The sequence below is a fragment of the Micromys minutus genome (genome assembly GCF_963924665.1).
Source record: "Micromys minutus genome assembly, chromosome: 1".
Taxonomy (NCBI): domain Eukaryota; kingdom Metazoa; phylum Chordata; class Mammalia; order Rodentia; family Muridae; genus Micromys; species Micromys minutus.
The window spans coordinates 30,463,900-30,477,699 of record NC_137969.1 but is presented as its reverse complement, the minus strand read 5'-3'; the positions used below and the strand labels follow the sequence as shown (position 1 = coordinate 30,477,699).

The following is a 13,800-nucleotide window of genomic DNA, read 5'->3' as shown; positions in this document are numbered from 1 at the left end:
GAGTAGGTGTGTCACTGTGGGTGTGGGTTTTAAGACTATCATCCTAGCTACCTGGAAGTCAGTATTCTGCTAGCAGTCTTCAGATGAAGATGTAGGACTCTCATCTCCTCCTGCACCTTGCCTGCCTGGATGTCGTCATGCTCTTGCCTTTATGATAATGGATTGAACCTCTGAACCTGTAAGCCAGCCCTAATTAAATGTTGTCCTTATAAGACTTGCTTTGGTCATGGTATCTGTTCACAGCAGTAAAACCCTAAGACAGGGCTCGAGAGATGGCTTAGTGGTTAAGGGCAAGAACTGCTCTTCCAGAGCTCCTGAGTATGATTCTTGGCACTTAGATAAGACACCTTACAACCACACCTAAGTGTGCATTCCTGAGCAACATATGCCCTCTTTTGGCCTCTGGGAGCACTTAACATCCATGCAGGCAAAAACCCATACACACAAATTAAAAATAAATCTTTTAAAAAAGCAGTTATAAATACCATTTTGCAGTATAGAAAATCAGAACTATTAATGCTATGTGAAAACATAGATCATAAATTACAGTATAATGCAGGGTATGTTGGTGCACGCCTTTAGTTTGTAGTTCTCAGGAGGATCTCTGTGAGTTCAGGGTTAGCCTTGTCTACAAAGCGAGTTCAGGGTCAGCCAGGACTACATAGAGACCCTGTCTCAAAAAACAAAACAAAACAAAAAAAAACCAAACCGAAACAAGCAACATAGAAGTACAGAATACATTTCTTTAGGAAAAGGACAAAAAGTAGAAAGGCTAAAACATTAACAAATGGTAGGGGGTGCATTGGTGGAATAGCCGAACAGAACTTGTTCTATTTTATTTTTCTGCGATACCTTTACCAGATTCTAGGTTAATGGACTAACACAAAAGTGTTCCTGGAGGATAACCATTCCTGCAGCTCATCCTCTCTCATTAGGCACCCCGTGACACAGTCCCACAGTTTCCCCAATCGCCAGCCCGCAGCGGCGCGCGCAAGTGACTCAGTCGCCCGACTCCGTCCCCGCGAGCCACCCGCTCGGCTTTGGCAGCCACCTCCTAAATCTGCGCCCGCGGCCCTGCCCCGCGGGGCAGCCTGAAGGGAGCCGCCGGGGCCACAGCGCTGCACGCCGGGAGCGGCGGTCCACGCGTGCGCGCCGCGGTGCACTGTGGGTAGCCTGTGAGCGCCACAGCCCAGGGGCTGAGAACCCTGTCGCGTCTGGTCAGTTACGCGGCCACAGTCACTGGGCCCTGTGGCTCTGGTTTCTGCTAGGCGAGGGCCTGATTACCAGGACGTGCCTGACACCGCAGGTGCCACACGCAATGCTCTCTGCCCCTGCCTGGGCTCCTCCCCAGGCTGTCACTTAACTCCTGATCTTAGTGGTTGTCAGCTCTGTAAGTATACATTTGTTTTTCTATGCTTTCTGGGCAGAAGTGTTACAGATATTTCTGAATACGCGTAGGTGCTGAGCACAAGTGCATCTACATGTCTGGAGAGCTGCATTTTCAGTAGTACTTAGGTGGTTTCAATGCACTGCTGGTATGGAGACTCAGCCAGAAAGTGCACACCCCAAGCTAGACTCTGCTTCCCTTTCCCCAACACATCCGAGGTGTTTAAGACCAAGTAGTAACAAACTTAGAAGTATGTCACAAATCAGTGTAATAGATTGTAGCCAACATCTCGAAAATGAAATAGAATACGGTAAAATACAAAGTATCAGCATATTTTATATAGTAAAGAATCTGGACTGTATATGTAAGTGATAATAATATATGTTTTTCCATACCAATATACTTAATAGGGTATGCTAATGCAGTTGGTCTGGACCAAAGGTGTTCCAGTATCAGACTGAGCTACATAGTGTGTTTGAGGCCAGCCTGGATTGCAGAGTAAAACCATGTCTTAAAAAAAAAATCCCCCAAAGGAAAATTGAAAACAAACAGGAGTTGAGATAGTAAATAAGAGTGCTTGTGATGCATGAGGACCTGAGTTCATAAGCACCCACATAAAAAGTGGAGTTTGGGGCTGGGGAGGTGGTTCAGTGGTTAGGGGCACTGACTGTTCTTCCAGAGGTCCTGAGTTCAATTCCCAGCAACCACATGGTGGCTCACAACCATCTTAATGGGATCTGATGCCCTGTTCTAATGTTCTAATGAGGACAGTGACACTATACTCACATACATAAAAGAAATATATCTAGAAAGAAATTGTTAAAAGAAAAAAAAAAAAAGTGGAGCTTATCTGCTCATGTCTGTAACCCCAGCACTGGGTAGATGGGATGCCAGGATCCCTGGAGCTAGCTTAGCCTAGACAGCAGTTAAGTGAGACCATGCAGCAAAGGCAGTAAAGCAGGAGAATAACAGGAGACACCTGATTCTACTCTGGCCTCTGTCACATTCCTGTACCTCATGCATACAAACCCTGTCCCAAATAGAAACAATGAACTGAACACTTCAATGGCTTCCCAGCCAGATTCCTATATTCCATTCACCTGTTCCCCTAATTTGTCTTAAACACATGTCTAAAATACAAGCCTTCCAAACTTCACTCTTTTCCAAAACACCACAAGGAAGTCCTGTTGCTGGGATTTGAACTCAGGACCTCTGGAAGAATAGTCAGTGCTCTGGAAGAACAGTCAGTGCTCTTAACCGCTGAGCCATCTCTCCAGCTCCTGGAGTCATGTTTTCACAGCCCAAATTTCTAGTTGGGTGCAGGGGCTCTCATTTGTACTCTAGCTACTTTGGAAGCTGAGACAGGATTATTGTGAGGTGGGGACCAAGTTGGGCAAGGTGTAGAGTCTCAAATCAAAAAAGTAAACAAATTAACTGAGGTTGATGTCTTGTGCCTGTAACCCCAGCTCTTGGGAGGCTGAGACAAGATGATTGCTGTTCATTCAAGGCCAGCCTGGGCTACAAAGTGAGTTCTTGTCTCAGACCTAACAGAGCCAGGCAGGATGGTTCACACCTAGCACTTAGGGGGCAGAAGTAGATCTCTGTGGGTTTGAGGTAGCCTGATCTGTATAGCACCAGCCAGTCTGTACAGTAAGATCTTGTCTCCAAAAAAAAAAAAAAAAAAAAAAAAAAAAATCAGGCAAGCAAAAAACTACTGCCTCCCTCCCAAACACAAACACAAACTTTGGAACACACAGCCCACATCACACCCTTCTCCTCAGAAGATCTATGCAGATGAGGAAGCTGAAAGATTGTTGGAGCCTGTTAGAGCCAAAAGTGATGGATAACTTCAAGGAAAGGGGTTTGTTTTTTTGTTTTTGTTTTTTCCCAGACACATAGAGCAGGTGTATGTATGAGCTCACAGACTGACAGGAGGTCACAGACTTGCTCTAGTCAGACAATCCCAGTACTGAGAAGAGGAAGTGGACACAAAACCCCACCCACCATAGCCAAGAAGCTATTTGCAAGTGAGAGCTGCTGGCAGAGGGAGACTCTCTTCCCACCAATGGAGTAATGCTGGGTGTGTCAGCCACATTCCAGGAGTAGTCATTCAGTACAAATTGGACTTGATGTGTTTGTGGCTTTAAAGAAAAAGACCACAAAGTTGGATGGTATAGGTAGGTAGGATGTGGGGGAGGGTAAAGAATGTGATCAAAATACAATGTATAAAATTCTCAAAGGATAAATAAAAACATAATTAAAAAATCAGCTCACTCTTTGTAATCTAAATACTTGGGAGGCAGACGTCAGAGGATAAATGAGTTCAAGGGCAGTTAGGGCTACATAGTGAGACCCTACTTAGCAAACAAACACAACCTTAGAATAAAAATAAATGTTAGTTCATGGGCTACCCATCCCATACTATTTAACCCCTGCACATATCTTAGAACAAGTGACTACAAGTTTTTTGTAATTGTTCATGTATTTGTCTCAGAATACAAGTCTCAGTGAGCCTGAGTGGTAGGGTGTAAGACCCAAATTGAGTCTTATCTACTTGAGGCTCCCATGAATGAGAGAAGAGATTGGGGATCGATGCAAAAGCCAGAGGGTTATTAGTTCAGTGCACTGGGGTGGCCTGCATCTAGAGGAGAGGTGACCCTGAAAGGCTGTTACAAGCAGTTTTTATACTTTTTAGGGGTACAGGTTATATCAGCAAGGTTATAATTTAAATTCATTGGCTAAGCGTATTGGCCTTTGAATCTGTTGGCTAGCAAGCATGTGATAGGCATTCCAACTCTGTCTGTGACCAGAGGGTCAGGTGACTATCAGTCAGTACATCTGTCATTTTTCAAGAATGTTCCTGCTCCTCTCCTGAACTGTGGGTGGAGAATGGAACTTGGCCTGGCCTTGACCTGAGGCAGTGGATGGAAGGCTAGTGAGAGCCCCTGGGGTCCTTCGAAACAAATTAAAGGTCATCATACTAAATCTGGGTTATGTGAGACCATGTCTCAGACAACAATAGCAAACTCAAAAATGCACTTTTGGTGGCCGGAAAGATGGTTTAGTAGTAAACCACTTGCTACTTCTTGCAGAGGACCCAGTTTGCTTCTCAGCACCTACACAGAAGCTCACAACCATACTTGTCTCCAGGTGATCTCAGTACTTTCTTCTGCCTTCCACAGGCACTAGGCGTGCACACACATGCAGGAAAACATGCTCATACGTTAGATTTTTTTAAAAGATAGATTTAAAAACAAGTTTTACGTGTATATTGTATTTGTACACCACATGTGCTAGCCGGAAGAGGGTGTTGGATCTTGTAGAAGTGGAGTTGTAGATGTTTGTGAGCTACTATGTGGTTGCTGGGAATCTAACCCAGCTGCTCTGCTGTAGCAGCCAGAACTCTTAACCACTCAGCCATCTCTCCTAGCCCCTAAAAAAGATACATCTTTAAAACTTATATTTACTTATTTATTTGTGGATAGATGTATGGATAGATAGGTGGGTTGGCTCTCTTCTTCCACTGTGTGGGTCACAGGGACTGAATTTGGTTAGTGGCAATTCCTTTTCTTATTGGCCATTTCATTTGCCTTGTCAAAGATAAATTCTTAAAGATGCTCAAAGAATTGAAAGATAATATGGAAAATTTAAGGAAAGTATATGTGCATAAGATAAGACAGCAGGGCATTGGTGGTGCACACCTTTAGTCCCATCACTGGAGAGGCAAGCAGATCTTTGTGAGTTCAAGGCTAGCCTGGTCTATAGAGCTAGTTCCAGGACAGCCAAAGCTACACAGAGAAACTCTATGAGTTAAAAAAAAAAAAAAAAAAAAAAGCCAGGATGGTCCATACTTGTCTGGGTTAGCTTTAACTATCAACTAACTTGACACCTACTAGAATCACTTGAGAATAACATCAGTTGAGCAACTGTCTAGATCACTGTAACCTAAGGATATTTATCTTGATTGCTAATTGATCTAGGAGAGCTCTGCCCATTACAGGCAAGGCCATTCTCTACCTTGTCTAGTAAGGTGATCTTCAAGTGTATAAGAAAGCTCATGAGCCTGCATGCCAGCCAATAAGCAGCAACCTCTGTGGTCCCCTCAAACTGTGTCTTGACTTCCTTCAGTGATGGATTGTGACCCTGAAATTTTAAGTCAGTAAACCTTCTCAAGTTGCTTCTGGTCAGAGTGTTTTTATCACAGAAATCAGTACAACAGTGCTTAAAATCCCAGGAAGTGGAGGGAGAGGGATCCTAGATTTGAATTCAGCCTACACTGTTACAGACTTGGCTTTTGTATTTGAATGTAGTTCACAGTTCTGAAGACATCTAAAGGTCGACAGATATAACTGCTCCATGTCTGCCTCCCGGTGCTCTGTGGTGCAAAGCTGGAGAGGCAGACAGCAGTACAGAAAGATAAAGGTTCTAGACTCCCAAGATAGCTGACTCATTTCCTCAAGAAAAGCATCCTGATGGCTGGAGAGATGGCATAGTAATCACCTGAATATTGCTCTTGCACAGCAACAGCCTTTAACTCAGTTCTAGGGGACTCGATGCCTCTGACCTCTGTGGCTTACCTTCATTCACTTGTACAAACACACATACACATAATAATACAAATAAAAACAAAAAACAACTTAAAATGTGCTTTGGAGCTGTGACAAGCAGGTTTTTGTACTATTGCAAATATCTGAAATAAAGGTCTTAGAAAAAGCTGTCCTGTGTGCTGAAACTTATTCTTAATCTCAGTCCTTTGAAGGAGAGTCAGGTGTATCTCTATGGTTGAAGGCAACCTAGTCTGTGTAACTTTACCCCCCCCAAAAGACAAACAAACAAACAAACAAAAGAAGCAAAATGCAGAGGGTTCATTTTGGTTCATAATTTTGGAAGTTTCAGTCCACGGTTGAACATCCATTGGTAGAGGACCTGTGATAAGTCAGTACATTGTAGAAGCAGTGTGTGGAGGGCATAGCTGCTCATCTTACTGCAGCCAGAAAATTAAGAAAATAAAAAGAGACGTCTGCTTGTCCCATGATCTCACTGTAAATTTCCGGTATGGGCCAGGAATTGGCACAGCAAGTCAAGGCACTTGCTGCACAAGTCTAGAGACTTGTCTTAGGCTTCCAGAGGCCACCTGAAGGTAGGGGAGAACTGACTCCACAAAATGTATTCCGATCTTCACATGTGCACCTACACATGTGTGCATGTGTACGCCCAGTATACACAACACACACACCAAACCCTGCAAGTCTTCTCTCCCCACTCTTGTGTTTTCTTTGAGGGTCTTATGCAGCAGTGCTTGCCCTGCACTCACTGTGAGATCAGGGTATTCCCTCCTCTGAGACACCCCATATTATACAAAACAGTGGTTTCAGCCTGTGGCTTGCCCTGAGAGAACATTGATAAGCAGCTTTTGACTTGATTTTGAAATTGAAGGATCTTGCTCTGGATACACAAGTAAACACCACCATCTGTCAACAACAGAGGTAGGTACCACCCATGTAGCACAGGCTGACTAATGGCTGACTCCTGGCAGAGTGTGCCATCCTGTAAATTTATTGGAGCGAGTTGAGACATTGGGGGCATGTGCATAGATTAAAATTATATCAAATTAGGCTCAAGAACTTTTCTGACATAAGCCAGCCCAGGGAAAGGTCCACAGTCAGGACCCCAAAGTGGTAGACACCTAGCACTTCAGTGGTGATGGCCCACCTTCTCCACTATCTGTTGCTTGGTGTGTATCAGGGTCTACAGACAGACAGAACTCTGGACTATTCCTGGGGCCTCTGTGAGTCTTGGTCCACCTGACCGCTGCCAGCCATCTTGCTTTGTCTATACCTGAACTGCACTTACCCCTGGTTCTGCCTTTGGCCGCGTGCTGGAACTCTGCAACTTTACTTTCAGCACTGTCAACAACAGCTTCTTTCCCATTGTCTTAGTCACTGTTCTGCTGCTGTGAAGATACACCATAACTAAGGCAACTTGTAGAAAGCATTAAACTGGGACTTGCCTACAGTTTCAGCAGTTTAGTCCATTATCATCATGGTGGGAGCATAGTTCATGCGTGGTTCTGGAGAAGTAACTTAGTTCTACATCAGACAGCAGGCAGAGAGCACTGACAGGGCCTGACAGGGCTTTTGAGACCTCCTAGTAACCCTTAAGTATTGCCTTTCTCTGATGACTAAGCAAGCATTCAAATATATGAGCCTATGGGGCCATTCTTAGTCAGACCACCACACCAGTGGCTCATGCTAGCCACACAGATTCTACAGGATTGCTCTCAGCTCACTTCAACTCTGTTTTTTTTGTTTTTTTTAAAGACTTATTATATATAAAAGTACACTGTAGCTGTTCTCAGACACACCAGAAAAGGGCATCAGATCCCATTACAGATGGTTGTGAGCCACCATGTGGTTGCTGGGAATTGAACTCAGAACCTCTGGAAGAACAGTCAGTGCTCTTAACCACCGAGCCATCTCTCCAGCCCTCACTTCAACTCTGTTACAGCTTCTTTAACTTGTATATTTTTCTATAAACCGAATATATGTGTATATGTAGTGTGTGTATGTATGTCACTTGGGAAGTGGAAGTAGGCAGATATCTGTGAGTCTGAAGTCAGCCTGAACAGCCAGGAAAACTACATAAATAGACCACATCTCCCACCCCACCCCCCAAAAAAAGAAAAAAAACTTTGGAATAAAGGGGCTAAGGTGTACTGGTATTTGCTACTTTGTGGGTTCTTCTGTTTACTCTCCTTTATCCCCCTGGTTTCATCTTGTAACACTAGATGGAGAAACAAGGATAGAGGGGAGAGGAATTAAGAAAAATCCACGAATCTCATTTCTTTCTTTTTGTTTCCTTTTTGACTGTGGTTACTAACAAACCACAACCAACCTCACCCACCCACCTGAAATCAGGGCTCTAGCATTTATATATCCTCAAAAAGTTCCCAGAATTGGAGAAAATTGTAGAAACTATCTGCAGCTTGCAAAACCATGCCTCTGCTAGAGCACGAGGCAAGTCATAGTTGGCTGCTGAGGACAGTCCAGAGCTGCCCCACATCCCTACACCTGGGATCAAAGTGATAGCACATTCTGATAATATTTCTATGCTTTTAGAGAAACCAGGTTCCAAAACTGTCACTCAGTGGTTAAGTGTGTGATATACAGGTGTAAGGACAGGAGTTCTGATCCCCAAGGTAAATACCAAGTAGGTATTGCAACTGTAATTTTGGCCTCAGAAGGCAGAGACAGGTAATCCACCAAGCAAGCTGACCAAGGAGAGTTGGCCCAAGCTCTGGGTTTGCTTGAAGGACTCTGCCTCCTGGAGTAAAAATAATTGCTGATTTTGGTTGGTCTGAGTTCTGCTCCACTACAGGGCATGGCTACCTCAAGGCGAAAAGTTTGACTGTGTTTTATCCCACACTGCAGCCAGTGGATGCTGAGATTCCTCTCCACTGGGAAGGGCAGAGACACCTCTCTGGGGATAGGAAAGCCCAGTCTGAGGAGTCCCTGACTTCTGGGCCCCCAGTCGCCCCTGGAGAACCACACAGAGAAGTCAGGAAGTGTGAAGGGTGGGGGGGCGGTCCCCAGGCCTGTGACAAGGCTGGGGTCATGGTGGTTCTCAGACTGGATATCCAGGTGCCGCTGGCAATCGCAGAAGAGCCAAGAATGGAGTCGGGGCCTGCAGGCTGTGAGGATGGGCAGGGGGCATCTGGGGTGTGAGGAAGGGAAGCTCTAGCTTAGCTCAGATAAGCCTTCTGTGGGAGATTTAGGCAGCGGCTCTGTAGTCGAAGACCCCCTCTATGCAGCCCTCTGGGATTCTTGATGAGATAGACAGTTGATGGTTCCAAACTGTTTATTAACTGTTCATCATGGAAAATGGATGCTAATGTACCAACTTCTCAGGGCAGACCTGAGATAAAATACCTATTGCAGGGAGGAATGTCTGGGAAGGGAAGCTTATTGACTAAAACCTTCAGGGCCTCTAGGAATCTCATTAGCATAGAGGACTGTTCTGGGCCTGTGACCACAGATCATGTTTCCTTATATGAGGGGTGTGGCATGAGTTCTAGTCCAGGAATTTGGCAGGAAGCAGGAGATGCCTACCATCTCAGGTGTGAGTTTCTGGGGTCTCAACCTGCTCTACCAGCCAGACTTCCTGGCATGGTTTACTGTCCCACAGGTGATGATCTCCAAAATCAACATCAGGGTTCCTCATATAAGCATGCATGCGCACAGGACAAAAATATTGTAGTTAAAGGACCTGCATTTGCCTTCACCAGATTACCAAATTAAACAGGATTATCTGGCACATTGCTGCTACTGAAACCATTGAATCTTGTGACTTTCGGGTTTGTGATTCTGACAGAGTATGCTTACAACACTCACTGTATAGTGGAGGATGACTTTGAACTTTTAATTCTGCCCCTACCTCTGAGTGCTAGGATTATAGGGCTTTGCTACCTTCCCCTAGTTTTTCCGTTTGTAAGCTTTTCATTTTCTGTAAATATTTTCGTATGTGTCTAATTGCCTTGACAGAACTCTCAGTCCTATGCTATAGTACTAAACCATAGACCTATTAAAATAGGTTTCTCTCCTTTCTCCTCCCTCTTTCCTTCCCCCTCTCTTTCTTCTTCCCTTTTCTCCTTTCCCCCCCTCTCCATCCTTTCTTTTCCTCCCTTTTCTTTTTGAGACAGGAAATTACTATGAAGCTCAGACTTTCCTGAAACTTGCTAAGTATGGCCTGGCTGTCTGAATTCACAATCCTAAATGCTGGGATTACTGATGTGAATCTGCAGGCCCAAGCCAAGGCTTTAAAGGCAGCCAACTGAGTCTCCTCAGCCTGGGATATAATCCTTTTAAATGCTCTTGTATTCAACTTGCTAGGTTCCCACTTACCCCCCTCCCCCATTTAAAAAAGACAGTTTTCACTATGTAGCCCAGAGTGGCCTCAAATTTAGGACCCTTCTGCCTTCTGAGTGCTAAGATTATAGCCAAGACTCCTGCTCCTGAAGAGAGGGTGGGGAGGGGGAGAAAGGGATTGAAATTGAACCCAGAACATCACATAGTGAAAGTATTCCCAGCCCGTATTTGTTTATTTATTAAAAAAAAAAAATGTGTGTGTGTCTGTGTGGGTATGTAGCACAAATGTAGGGGCTCACAGAGGCCAGAAGGTGGCATGATGCCCTGGATCTTTAGTTAGAGGCTGGGCCTAGTTATATCGGTTTAGAGAACCTCTGAAAAAATTATATGCTGTGCTCTTAATCACTGAGCTGTCTTTACAGGTCCCCACCCCAAAGATCTTTTAAAAACCCTCTTTAAAAAAAAAAAAAAAAAAAAAAAAAAAAACTTCTTTTCTTTTGGAGAAAGTATTTTACTATGTAGCTTTGGCTATCCTGGAACTCGAGATGTAGATTAGGCTGGCCTCAAACTAACAGAGATCCACCTGTACCTCCTCCAAGTGCTGGCTGTTTTAGGATTTCTGTAACTAAATTCTGAGGGAAATGGGTCAGTAGGTTATTTTCTTTATATATCTTTACTTTATTCTTTTTTTTTTTTTGGAAGAGTTTGAGCATGATTCAGGGTAACTATCTAAAAAAATTGGAAGAATTCACCAGTAAAGAGATTTGGTCTTAGACTTTGGAAGTTTTTGATTAGTCATTCAGTATTTTTACTTCTTACAGGGTCAGTTGGATTTTCAGGGATTTTCCTTTATTTACTTATATATGTGTCTATGTGGGCATGTCTGCTGAAGGTCAGAAGATAGCTCGTGGGGGTTGATTCTTTCCTTCCACCATTGTAAAAGTATCTTTTACCTGCCATATACAGTTGTTGTTTTGGAGGGTTACTGCTGAATAAACTCACCTTTTCTAGCTCTTTCTGATCTCCTTGTGGCTGGTTCAATGCAGCTGTTCTGCAACTAGCTTCTCTTGGCTTGTGACTGAATTGTGCTCTGCTTGGCCTCAAACTCAGTCTGGTAATCTGTTCTCATCTTCTAGCTCCTTCTCATTCCCTGGCTTGATCTGTCTTCCGCTGCAACCTGTCTCTGTAAAACTGCTCTGGTAAAACTGCCTCCTCTTCTCTCTCTGCACTGCTCTCCTGTGCTGCTCTCCTGAGAGTTGGTGTAACTTATCTCTACTCCTTCTGTCAAGTCTTTCTCTGGTTCATCACTTTGTCTGCCCCTCAATTAGACATCACTTTCAAACATGGCTGTTTCCTTCCACAAATAAGTTCATTGTTTGGGATTGAAGGTATGTGGCATGTCTGCATTCCAACCAGGTAATATCTTTGGATGTGATTCCTTGCCAGAGCAGCCATGCTACTGGGTTAAAATTTCTCTACACACCATGTGGGTTCTGATGATAAACCTTAGGTCCTCAGTCATGGGAATAGGCTCTATTAATGTTTCTGATTTTGCCTTCACCTGTTGAACTATCTTGCAGGCCCAGTATTATTTTCTTTCTTTCTTTCTTTCTTTCTTTCTTTTTTTCCTTCCTTCCTTCCTTTGAATTGGTTTATGTTAGAGGTTGAATGTGAAATGTCCTCAGTGGTTTAGGTTTGTGTACTAGTGACACTGTTTTGGTAGTTGGGGAGCCTTTAGGAAATGGGACCTAGCTTAGCTGAAGCATGTGGGTTATGATGTCCCAAGGGACCTTATGAGTTAGCTTAGCTTCTGGCCAAGTCTCTGTTTCCTGATAGCCAGTATAGTGTAAACAGCTTTCTTATAACCCTGCTATCACGCTTGGCATGTCATGACAGACTTAGTCTCAAATGGACCAAAATAAATTTGTCCCTTCTTAAATTGTTATTACGTGTTTTGTTACAGTGATAAGAAAATTTATTAATAACTTCAAAATAATCTATATTTCTGGAAATTTGTTCATTTCATCTGGATTATCTAATTCGTTGGTATACAACTGTTCTTTTGATTCTGTAAGGTTAATAGCAATGTCTCCATTAATTTTTTTTAAAGATTTATTTATTTAATGTATATGAGTACACTGTAGCTGTCTTTAGACACACAGAAGAGAGCATCAGATCACATTGTAGATGGTTGTGAGTCATCATGTGGTTGCTGGGAATTGAACTTAGGACCCCTGGAAGAGCAGTCAGTGCTCTTATCTGCTGAGTCATCTCTCCAGCCCCCTCCATTAATATTTCTGATTTTAGTTGTGTATGCTTTTTCACCCTTTGTTAATTGGCAGATGTCAACTTTTGCTTTTCAAGAAAAACTTGTTTTTTAATTATGTGTGTTTGGCCATGATTTTGGGTGTCTACTGAAGCCAGCAGCATTGGATCTTAAAAGAGTAGGGATTGTTTCAGGCTGCTGTTAGCTGCCTTTTATGGGTGCTGGGAACTAAACCCAGGTCCTCTGGAAGAACAGTATATGCTCTTGACTGAGCTATCTCCAGCCCCAAGAAACAACTTTTGGGCCTGGTGATGGAGTTTAGTTGGTAGATTGATCTAACACATACAAAACCCTAGTTTCAGCTCCTACCAACACATAAACCTATTGTGGTAGCACATGCCTATAACCCTAGTACTGGGGAGGTGGAGGCAGGAAGATCAGAAGTTCAAAGTCATCTTTGACTTAGAGCAAGTTGCTATAGTGAGATTTTTTTAAAAATCGAGTATTTGGGGCTAGAGAGATGTTCAGTGGTTAAGAGCACTGACCACTGTTCCAGAGGTCCTGAGTTCAATTCCCAGCAACCACATGGTGGCTCACAACCATCTGTAATGAGATCTGACACCCTCTTCTGGTGTGTCTGAAGACAGCAACAGTGTACTTATATAAATAAAATAAATAAATCTTAAAAAAAAAAAAACCCAAAACACATATTTGGGTCTAAAGAGTTGGATCTGTGGTTAAGGGCACTGTTACTTTTGCAGAGGACCCAGGTTCAACTCCTAGCACCCACATGACAGCTCATAACTGTACCTCCAGTCCCAGGGGATCCAATGTCCTCTTGATTTCTGCAGGTATTAGGCATGTATGTGGTACGTAGACATAGATACAGGTAAAGCACTCATATACATAAAACAATAAGCAAATCCTTTAACAGTGTTTAATAAGTAAAATAAATAAAAACTCCCATTGAGTGGCTCAGTGGCAGACCATTTACTTAGCACATGCAAGGTCTTGAGTTTCATCCTAGTACTATAGATAAACTTTCTTGGTTTCTAAAATATTAAATAATTCAAATTTACAGAAATTTCTTACCATACTTTAAAAAAAATCTATTTGAGGGTGGGGGTAGGAACCAGTTGTCCAGTTGTGCCAGGGTCCATTTGTAAAGATCAGAGGACATCGTGTTATAGTATTTCTCTTGCCAAGTTACATGGGTCCTAGGGATTGAACTCAGGTTGGCAGGCACGGTGTCAGGTGCCTTACCTCACTGAGCCATCTATCTC

The 13,800-nt window shown here is 43.4% G+C and overlaps 1 protein-coding gene across 1 annotated transcript in view; it reads left to right on the top strand.

Annotated features, from left to right (window-relative positions):
- The first annotated feature begins 1,284 nt into the window (after positions 1-1,284).
- Positions 1,285-13,800, top strand: part of LOC308420388 (up-regulator of cell proliferation) — a 43,338-nt gene continuing 30,822 nt past the window's right edge. Inside the window, exon 1 of the mRNA XM_080916390.1 lies at positions 1,285-1,390. The gene's annotated coding sequence lies outside the window, so the exon portion shown is untranslated. The remainder of the gene's footprint in view (positions 1,391-13,800) is intronic.